The sequence below is a fragment of the Myodes glareolus genome, chromosome 7, assembly GCF_982192425.1.
Source record: "Myodes glareolus chromosome 7, mMyoGla1.1, whole genome shotgun sequence".
Classification (NCBI taxonomy): domain Eukaryota; kingdom Metazoa; phylum Chordata; class Mammalia; order Rodentia; family Cricetidae; genus Myodes; species Myodes glareolus.
In genome coordinates this window covers 84,953,315-84,964,025 of record NC_142032.1, presented here as the reverse complement: position 1 = coordinate 84,964,025, position 10,711 = coordinate 84,953,315, and positions in this window count along the sequence as shown.

Here is a 10,711-nt window from a genome sequence, read left to right as displayed (position 1 = left end):
GCATCACGTTTATGTCAAGCATGGATATATGTGGGTCCTCATGCAAAGACCCCATTCAAGGCTTTTTAATCTCTGTATCCTTCTATTAGGTGAGGCAAGTCACATGTTCAAAATCAAAGTCAAGCGTGGGAATGAACATTCCACCCTTTTACTAAAGAAAAGTCTTTACTGTTGGGAAGGCCAGTTTCCTCCACAGTTCAGAGAAAGAGCTTTGTGTCTTCCTTCCTTGATCCATTTTGACAAGCAGCGTGACCTTCTGCTCACCCAGTGCTCAGGGGAGCAACCATTGGAAAGGTACTACATTTAATAAACACACACACACAGAGAGAGAGAGAGAGAGAGAGAGAGAGAGAGAGAGAGAGAGAGAGAGAGAGAAAGGAAAATGTTTTGAGCTGTGGGTCAGAGTGGACCACAATGGTTTCACCAGTATTCACAATAAGTGGATAATGCTGAAATATGCCATTGGCCTCAGCATTCACACATCTCCCTGGATCTGTGCTTTCCATACCATAAAAAGAAACCCCGAGCGGCAGCCTAGGCAGCCTAGGCTTGTTGTAGCATCATTAGGAACCAGTCTTCTTCCATTTTCATCGCTACCATCCGTAGAGTATTTTGTTTTGTTGTTGTTTCAGTCAGGTTCAGTTTGGTTTTCCTTCAAGATCACTAGATCGTTGCTCTCTCTCCAGGCTCTGTGTTTGTCTTCAAGTTGAAAAAACGTGAAGGGTAGAGAGCAGGGTCTGAGAAGGTAGAGAGAGAGCCTGAGGCCCCTGCTTTATTTGTGCTAGGTCCACTACTAGAGTGTCACTGAACAAAATGGCCCCGTGGCCACTTTCGACGCAGGGGAACCTTGGGCAGATCTCGTTTAATTTACACATATGTGTGCCATGAACAAAGGTCAGGTTCCCGTGAGTGGAGCCGGAAAGCTCAGCCAAGAGTGCTTCAGCATCGTCAGAAGATGGGTGAACAGACCTTCTGGAGGCAGAGCTGCGTGAGGCTTTTCTCCTTGACAAGCTTCGCTCCGCTCTGCTCCGTCCCTAATCCTCACACAACCTAGTTTTTATTAGCTTTTTAAAGTTAGCATGCAAAATAATGGGTTTCCTTGCGGCATTTCCATACACAAGTTATTTCTCTCCTTCCCCTATCCTCCCATAATCCCCTTCTCCCCTTCACGCTGCCCCTCCCTCCAGCCCATCCCACTTTTGCTCTCATGTCCCACCGCCTTTGGGAGAAAGTTCATCCACTCTTTTTCTCGGATCCTCTGAAACTCCATTTCCCCAGCCAGATTCTCCAGCTCCAGAGGTGAGGTGCAGACTCTCCCCATCCCTCTCCCCAGACTGAAACAAAATCAGTTTCAGACCACGGAGCAGCCAGTGGGGAGAGACTATCTCTGCCTTGGACAGACCCCAGCAAGACCAACTCCTCCCTCAACAAACAAGGCTGCTGCTGGGCTGGAGAGAGCCCTGTGGACAGAGAGTTGAGGTGGGTGGGGGCAGTGGGGAAGGTTTAATTATGCGATTAACTAGGCTCTGAGTCAAACAGCTCAACATGCTCCTAATTAATTGATCAGATGCACCACCTGCTGACCTTCCTCTCATCCACCGTCTTCCCAGAATGCACTGGGTGAGGGGAATTGCACAGCCTACTCAGGCTTGGGGAATTGGGGAGTTTCCCATTAAGTGGCCATGTAGTCAATTAACATGTGAGCCCAGAGACCCTCTGAGCGTGCCTGGTAATGGTCAATTAGAGCTAGTAGATGAGGGCTGTGAGTAAGAGGGAGCCCTCTCTCCTTATTGATTCTGCCTGGGAGTGTGGGGTGCACAGCCAGTGGCAATTTCCAGCAGCCATTTCCAGCTCAAATAAATGCCGTCTACCAAGGAGGCATGGGATGACGACAGCAAGCGTAGCTACAGAGTCTGATACTGCCAGCTCAGTAATGACTGACATGTGGCTACGAGATGTTTTTGTAAAAAATCATTGTAACTATAAAAATTACGAACAACAAAAATGCGTGTTAGCATTTCCTAAGTGGTTACCGCGATGAGAAGCAACTCAACCTTCCACCTTCCTTAGACTCAATGTTCAAAAAACCGTGGGAAAGTTGTCACCCAGACTGCATTGTGGCGGAGGAAAATGAAATCCAGAGAGGCTCTCGGTCTAAGACAAGTCACATAGGCAAGAAGCAAAGGAGACAGGACTTGAACACATTTGTGTCTGACCACAGGGCCTGTGCCTTTCAGCACTAATCATTTCATCCCAAACTCCTGTTACTTTAGGAAGACTTGATAACGCTAAAAGGTGGAGAAAATATCATTATCCTTAATCCTAACACGGAGGGACAGTCTGTGCAAGATATTGTAATCTTCCCTCCTGCTGTCTTCTTAGTTTCTGGCCCCGGGTTTGTTTCCCTTGTATCCATCTCTTTCCTTTTTTCCCCCCATCAACAAAGCTGTTTAAGCCCGGGGTGAACTGCTGACACCTGTCGGACTAGTTGCATCTGTAGCTCCCCAGTTTAGGAGAGGATAGAGATGGAATCAGTTGGAGGAAGTAGATCTGCTGGTTTGTGTAGGTGTGTGGACCCTTTATCAAGGGTTCCAGCATTGCCATGGCCAAGCTTTCCCTGGGTGGAGAGGAGGGAAAGATGTCCATGCAAAGATGCTGGACCCCAGGGGATGGGCAAGAAGCAGGCACAAAGAGAGGCATCGTGTGTTGTACTGATAAAATAAAAAAAGGAGGTGACAATAGCCCCCTCACCCCAAAGCACAGATCCTTGGATCTATCCTACATTCCTTACAAGTACATTCATAAAATGAATTTTCTTTTACATTTAGGCTTTCTTGAGTTTCTTTTCCTGTCCTCTAAATGATCCCTGACCCAAACAACTACTCTTGACATTTTGGGAAGCTTCCTTCCATTGAGCATACAAGCTCAGATGCAGAAAGCTGAGAGTTCCACGTCCTGGATCACAGGACCTTACCTACTGGCCTATGTAAAGTCCCTCTCATTTTATCTATTCTCCCCACTCCCAGACTCCTATTCCTAATCTGGGCTGCCTCCCCACAGCGCCCACTGTAATGGTTTGTATCTGCATCCCTAATGTGTGTTTGCTTGTTTTCTATACATGTGAGATTTTAATATACTTGCATGGCAGATACCATCAATCTTGTCCAGCTGTCTTGTCTTTTCTGTAGGCACCAACATGTTGTTCTCTCCCATTTCCCTGCTTTGCTATCTTCTTATGGTTCAGATTGTCCTTCTAGTTAATTTCATAGCCACTTCCTTGGTACCACAGTGAGGGGGAGTTTAGACAAGATTCCTAGCTTCCCACCGTAGTCCTTTCTTCTAGGAGTTCACGGGAGGGAATGGTTTCAGACTGTTATGTTACAAGGTTCTCTTCTCAATATGAATGCGGAGGCATATCTCAGCCTCTCCCAGTTTCACCAAGGATGAGGGTGGATCTCATAGCATGGGAAATTCTGAGTCCTAGATTTCTCTGCTGCACCCCTTGGCTGTTGTCCCGGATGGAAAGATGGGGAGCTAGTGGGGATGCTGGAGTTGAACAACATGGTGGGCTTTATCTGTGTTTTAGTGTCAGTCCCTGGGAAGTCAAAGAAAAGGCTGATGAGTTAATGAATGTATGCATATGGTATTATTATTATGATGATGATGATGATGTGATGTTTTTCTGCCTTGTATGCCTTGGTGATAAAGGACACGGACCTCAGCAAGTGTCTGTGTTCAATCCTGAGAGCAAGAGAAGGAAAGGACCAGATGCTAGTCTCTTTCTACAACTTGGCTCTGCCAACATTTTCCTTCTCTATGTTGGCTTCATTCTGTAGTGAGTCCTCATCAGACACAGGCAAGGATGGCCATGGGCTGCTCTAGGCTTACTCCACCTCCTTAGTAACCTGAAGCAGACAGACAACTTCCCCACCCATTCCAATCAAAGTGCTGAAACCCATTTTCTTAGACTGGACAGGCCATCCCCGAATTCGTCACTGCAACTGGCCTTGCTTCAGCTGGAGCCATCTGAATGGAAATGGCTCCATCTCCAGATGGAAGGAGAGAAGAGGGTTCTACGGTTCTCTCAGAAGAAAAGGGAACAGAGAGCGGGCAGGCACTAGCCAAGGGATACATGCCAGCGTGAATCAAAGTGTTTATAGAGGTCGTAGAGAGCAGGGACAAGAAGCAGTTGCCTGGAATAAATAAGCAAGGAGGACCTTGTGTATTTTAGACGCTACCAGTCCTAAACCTGAATGCTTTAAAGGAACCAGAGAATGAAGTGCTGTCTGTAGGATCCTGAAGACCTGAGTTCAAATCCCAGCACTTGTGCTTTCTAATTGTTTGGTTCACGCAAGTCTTTTTTACATCAAGAGCTTCATTTTCCTTGATTTAACATAGAAGTTCCTGTATAAACATGAAGCCATGGCATAAAACAGTGGAGTGTTTGACCCAGCAGAGACTCCACCACCACAGCCATTTGCCTTCCCAACCACGAACCCTGCTTATTACCATGTGTCAGTATGATTTATATGTGCATATGTGTCCCTCATCCTGCTATGGACACTTTAGAGGGAGTCGTGGCTAATTCATCCATTTTGCTCCATAGTTAGAACTTAACGAGACAATAAATACTGATTAGATAAATGAATATTGCTTACTAGAGGTCTGGTTCAAAGTTAATTACATGGGTAATTGGTGACGAACTTGACCCAGAGAGCAGCCTTCCTTGAGAAACTCCCCCAGGAGGGGCTGGGGAGATGACCCAGTTGTTCCGTGAAGGCCTGAGTTAGAATCCACAACACCTGTGTGAACTAAGCCTGGTGGCAGGCATCTCATCCCAGCACTAAAAAGCAGGCAGATCCCTGGAGCTTACTGGCCAGCCAGCTTCATCAGTTAGTGAGGTCTAGAGACTCTGTCTCCGAAAAATAAGGTAAGAAGTAACGGAGGAAGTTAGCTGACATTGACCGCTACATGAGTGTGTACACAGGCACCCCCACACCCACACTCAAATAAATTCCACCTTATCTTTTAACTTAGCCTTTATAGGAGCATTATATCTCCGCTCTAGTCCAAGTCTGAGTCCCATCCTGAACGTACCGAAATGCTGAGTCCTAATGGGCATCCACCTGCCCTTGAGGTTGACAAAGAGAAAAATAATCTAACAGTAAAACTGGGGAAGGTTTAGATGTGAGAGATGGCGTAAGCAGTATTTTAGGAGAACACAGATAGAGACAAATATGCTCTGTGAATTTAGCATGGCAAGATGTTAATAAATGAGGCCACTGGGATGTGTGAAGCTGTATATATCATGCCCTGTATTTATATTCCTGTCAACCTTCTTCGTTTAAGCAGTGTATTTATTGCAGTCTATTTCTCACAAGATAGATGCTGTATCATGTCAGGCAAAAGTAAGTGAGGTGGGGCGGGTCTGAAACAACGTTAAGACCAGCAGAAAATTTGGAGCAGAGACACAAAGGGTGGATTTTGCTTCAGAAAAACTGTTGTGCTCTTGACTCAAGAGTGTGGCAACAGTGTGGGCCTGGGAGCCTTCTTGCATGATCTTAGGAAAGTCATCCCCGTCACCCCCAAGTTTGTCTTCCAGAAAAGTGAGGACCAATTCCATGTGTTACCATCTTGACTGAGTCAAAGGGTATCAGATGAGATGTCTGTGAAGTTGTTTCCCAAAGAGATTGGCTTAGTAGAGAACGCTCACCCCTCCTCCACTGTGGGGAGGGCATCATTTGACCCCTGAGGAGCTCAGACAGGCAAATTTTCTCTCTGTTCTGGAGCTGGAACGTTCTCCTCCTGCCCTTGCACTTTAGAATTCTGGCTTCTCATGGTTTTGGACTCTTAATGAATTTCATCACTGACTTTCTTGATTTTTCAGTTTACAGATGACATATCATGGGATGTCTTAGCTTCCGGAATTGCATTAGCCAATCCCATCATAAATTCCTTCTTACATTTTACACACACACACAGAGAGAGAGAGAGAGAGAGAGAGAGAGAGAAACACACACCTACACATATTTTGTAAAACAATTTCTCTGTGTGTGTGTGCATTTGTTCATGTAAGTGCAGGTGCACACACGTAGGGGGGGTCTGAGGACAATTTTGGGTATCCAGTACTCATTTTCCACCTTATTTAACAGTCTCTTGATCACTGCTGAGTAGGCCAGGCAAGCTGGCTCCTCAGCTTTTGGAGGTATCTCCATATCCCATCTTGCAGTAGGAGTGCTGGGATTACACATTTGCTCTGCTGTGTCCATGGTTGCTGACTCAACTTCAGGTTGTCACATTCAATGGCAAACAGCTTGTCCACTGAACTGTCTCCCTGGCCCCACATCTGCATATCTTACTTGCTCTGTTTTCTCAAGAACTTTCGTAGTACATTTGGATAAGCTGAGAAAGTCAAGGAATCTCCCAGTTCCCTGAACTACATAGACTATTCTGCATGGATACTCAAAAACATTCCTAAAACTTGATTTGTCCTGTTTGAACAATGTGCTCAATTTCTAACCAATCAGGTATAGCTCACAGGCAAATTGCCTACTGGTTCCCCGATAAGGCTACTTTTAAGCAGAGGATGGGGTAGATTGGTCTGAGAGCAGAAGTTTCCAGGGTAAGAGGAAACATTTTCTGGGAAAATCCTCTAGATACCAACGAGAAAATGGTTGGACCATTGTCTTCCCTCACCCTTTACTACCCACCCCCAGTGATGGAGACAGAACTCAGGGCTGCCTCTGTGCGTGGCCAGTGCTGTACCACTGAACTCCAACCCCAGTTTTCCTCCGTCTTCACTGACCATGGTTTCCCAGGCATATTGGATCTGACTGCTACCCGCCAGTAGAGACATGCCTGCCCCACTTCCCAGTTTTCTCTCTGAAGTTCCAGACACTCTGAACTCCCTGCAGTTCCTTGGACTCAGTGTTGTGTCTCATGACCCTAGTCTTTTATACGTGCCACGTTCCAGCCAGACAAGCCTTTATCCTCTACACCTACTTGATCTTCAAAATACCTTACATGTTGCCTTAATTTAAAAGATTTCCCTAACCTCCTGCCCCGTCTCAAATCCCTCACCAACTTGAGTTGTTAGGGTTTTTCCTTCCTTTTTTCATTGTTCTGCTCTTTCATTCAATGTGTGTGGTTCTGGGTCACAGAAGGATGTTTTTATACAGTATAGAATGTACTCTGAGCATATTCTCCTTCGTATCCCAATGCTGCTCTCTAGTCCTCCCCTGTTCCGTCAATCTCCTTTGTTCCCAGAGTCACTTCTGCTTTATTTCATGAGTACATGTGTGCCTCCATGTGTCTATATGAAAGCTGGGACCACAAATGAGAGAAAATCTGATATTTGTCTTTCTGAGAATTGCTTGATAGGACTGTCTTCATTTGGGTCCATTTTCCTGTGAATGATGCAACTTTGCGTTTCCTGTTTTGGGTTTTTTGTTGTTGTTTTTGGGCATTTTTGTTTGTTTGTTTGTTTCCCAAGACAGGAGAGAGGGTTTCACTGTGTAGCCCTGGCTGTCATGGAACTCACTCTGTAAACCAGACTGGCCTCAAACTCATAGAGATTCGCCTGCCTCTGTCTCCCTAGTACTGTGATCTGTGCATCGTTGGTTGTTCTGTTCCTGATTTTAATGGAGATATTTTGAGGTCTACCCCATTTCATATAATGTTGGTATCAGGCTTGTCCCATAGCCTTTATTATGCTGAGATATGTTCCTTCAATTCCTGGTTCCTTTCTGTATCTACTGAGGTCATTGCTTGATTTCTGTCCATAAGTCCATTTACGTGATGTATTTATTGATTTGCATATGTTGAACCATTCTTGCATCTTGGTCTGAAGCCAATTTGATTGTGGTGAATGATCATTTTGATATTTTCTTGAATTTGTTTGCAAGTGTTTTATTGAGAATTTTTTACATCTATGTTCATCAGGGACATGAGACTACAATTTTTTCCTTTTGTTGTGCCATTATCTAGCTTAGGCATCATAGCAATATTGGCTTCATAAAAAGAAGTTTGTAGCATTCCCTTAGTTTGAGAAGCCTGGATGTTGTCTCTGAAGGTCTGGTAGATTTCTTTGTTTTTGTTAGTTTAGCTAATGGCTTGTCAGTCTTGTTTATCTTTGCAAAGAACCAACACTATTCAATTGATTCTTTGTTTCATGTTGCTTTTAATTTCCACTTCATTCATTGCTACCTCATCTTGATTATTTCTTTCCTTGTACCAATTTGGGATTTGGCTTGTTCTTGTTTTTCCAAGGTGGTAAGGTTCACTGCTGTCATTTGTTTGAAATCTCTCTGGTATTTTAATATCATTTGTAACTGGAAAGTTTCATCTTAAGGCTGTTTTCTTTGTATCCCATGGGTTTTGACACACTGTGCTTTCATTTTATCTGGTTCTAGAGTTTTGAAATTCTCTTCCTAATTTCTCTGGTAGTGTATTCACAGTCTAGCAGTCCAGTATATTTGTTATTTCACAGAATGGTGCACGTTCCCTGTGAACTTCTTCCCGTTCTTCAGTTGCTCTTGATTTCCAGCTTTAGTAGATTTGGATCAGGTAGACTACAAGAAATTATTATACTTTGCCTGTATTTTTAAAGATTCGCTTTGTGTTCTGCTAACGGAAGTCCCACCAGTTGTTGAGAAGAATGTACATTCAGTAGTGTTTAAGTGGAATGTTCTTAAGATGTCTGATAAGACCATTTCATGTGACATCTAATTTAACTCAAATGTTTCTCAATTTTTTTTATTGGATGCCAAGAGGAGGGTATTATTTGTAATTTTTGATTCATATAAGAGCTTGTTTGATCTGCTTTGATTTCTTTAAACATTCTTACACTCATTCAATTTTCTTTGTTTGAAATTTCTTCTCATTTATTCTCACCGGGACCTGTTACTTTAGAACTGGGATCATCAGGGGGCAAGGGAGCTGCCTTCAAGTGATCAAGATTATTTCGCAGATTGGATTTTATCGCCTGTGTTCTTTCAGTTGAAGCATTCAAAAATGTTGAAGTAGGACCGAGTTGTAGTATTATCGAGGTGCATCATTCAGCATTTAAACCCTCAATCTATGTGCTTAGCTACTAAGTATGGGCCCTGTGTCACTCTGAGAGTAGATTGTTAATGGCAAAGGCAGACGCAATGCTGGACAGACCCACTCCTCAAGTGTCGCAGTAGCCAGCTAAAAACAGCTATCACTTTAACTCAATAGCCATGGTAGGGACCAGGACGGTATCATGTGAGGTAGAACACTGGTTACTAATGAAGAAGGATGCTTAAAAGAAATCCCATACTAGCTCAGAATCGAGAAGTAGATGGTTATTTATTTATGGGTAGACTCACAAATCAGAATCCTCTGCTGGAACGGAGATCAGAAACCGAATCCCATAGCTGGAAAAGAGGCTTGGATGCATGCTCTACATCAGCATAAATAGTATAAGAGGCCACGCCCCAGTACTATTAAACATACAGGGAAGCTAGAGGAGTGGACAGTAGCTGAACAGGGAAAACTGGGATGCTGTGAGGGTCCAGAATTTAAAGATTATTTAAGCTATGGGAGAGTATGGTTAAGAAGTAGAAGATAGGAAGGTGAGGAGGATAAAAGAGGAAAAGATGAGGCAGGATTGGAAGGGTATATGGATTGTGTGTGAGAAGAAGGTTAGCGACTATGTAACTGAATGAGTAGAGACATATACAAGCAGCCATAAAACCCAAAGCCTAATGGAAATACACGCAAACTAAAACAAGATCGCTGAGAGATAGTTATGCAAGAATGGAGTTTAAACATAATAAATGATAGCAAATAGCAAAAGAAAAAATGAAACTACACTAGGTTAGAAAATCATATAGTTATCCTCCTGGATATTGGAAATAGACAAGATTGCCAGACAAACTTGGGTGCATGGGGGGTTGGGGGTAGAAGTAAGGGGAGATGGTTAGAGAGAAGGGAGAAGGGGAGGATGGGGGATAGCTTGGGGGAATGGGATGGGGGGAGGGAGGAACGATGGATATGGGAGCAGGGAAGTATATATCTCAACTAAGGGAGCCATTTTAGGATTTGCAAGAGACTTGATTCTAGAGGGGTTCCCAGGTCCAAGGAGAGGTCCCCAGATTGTTCCCTGGGCAGCAGAGGAGAGGGTGCCTGAACTGGCCTTGGCCCATAACCATACTTATGAATATTTTGCATATCACCATAGAACCTTCATCTGGTGATGGATGGAGATAGAGACAGAGATCCACATTGGAACACTGGACTTAACTCCCTAGGTCCAAATGAGAAGTAGAAGGAGGGAGAATGTGAGCAAGAAAGTCAGGATCAGAGGGAACCTTCATCCGACGATGGATGGAGATTGAGACAGAGACCCACATTGGAGCACTGGACTGAGCCCCCAAGGTCCAAATGAGGAGCAAAAGGAGGGAGAACATGAACAAGGAAGTTAGGACCGCAAGGGGTGCATTCACCCACTGATACAAGGGGACTGATCTAATGAGAGCTCACCAAGGCCAGCTGGACTGGGACTGAACGAGCATGTGATCAAACCGGAGTCTCTGAATGTGGCTGACACGGGGACTGTCTGAGAAGCCATTGATAATGGCACTGGGACTTGTTTCGTCTGCATGTACTGACTTTTTGGGATCCAGTCTGTTTGGATGTTCACCTTCCTAGACCTGGAGGGAGGGGGGAGGAACTTGAACTTCCCACA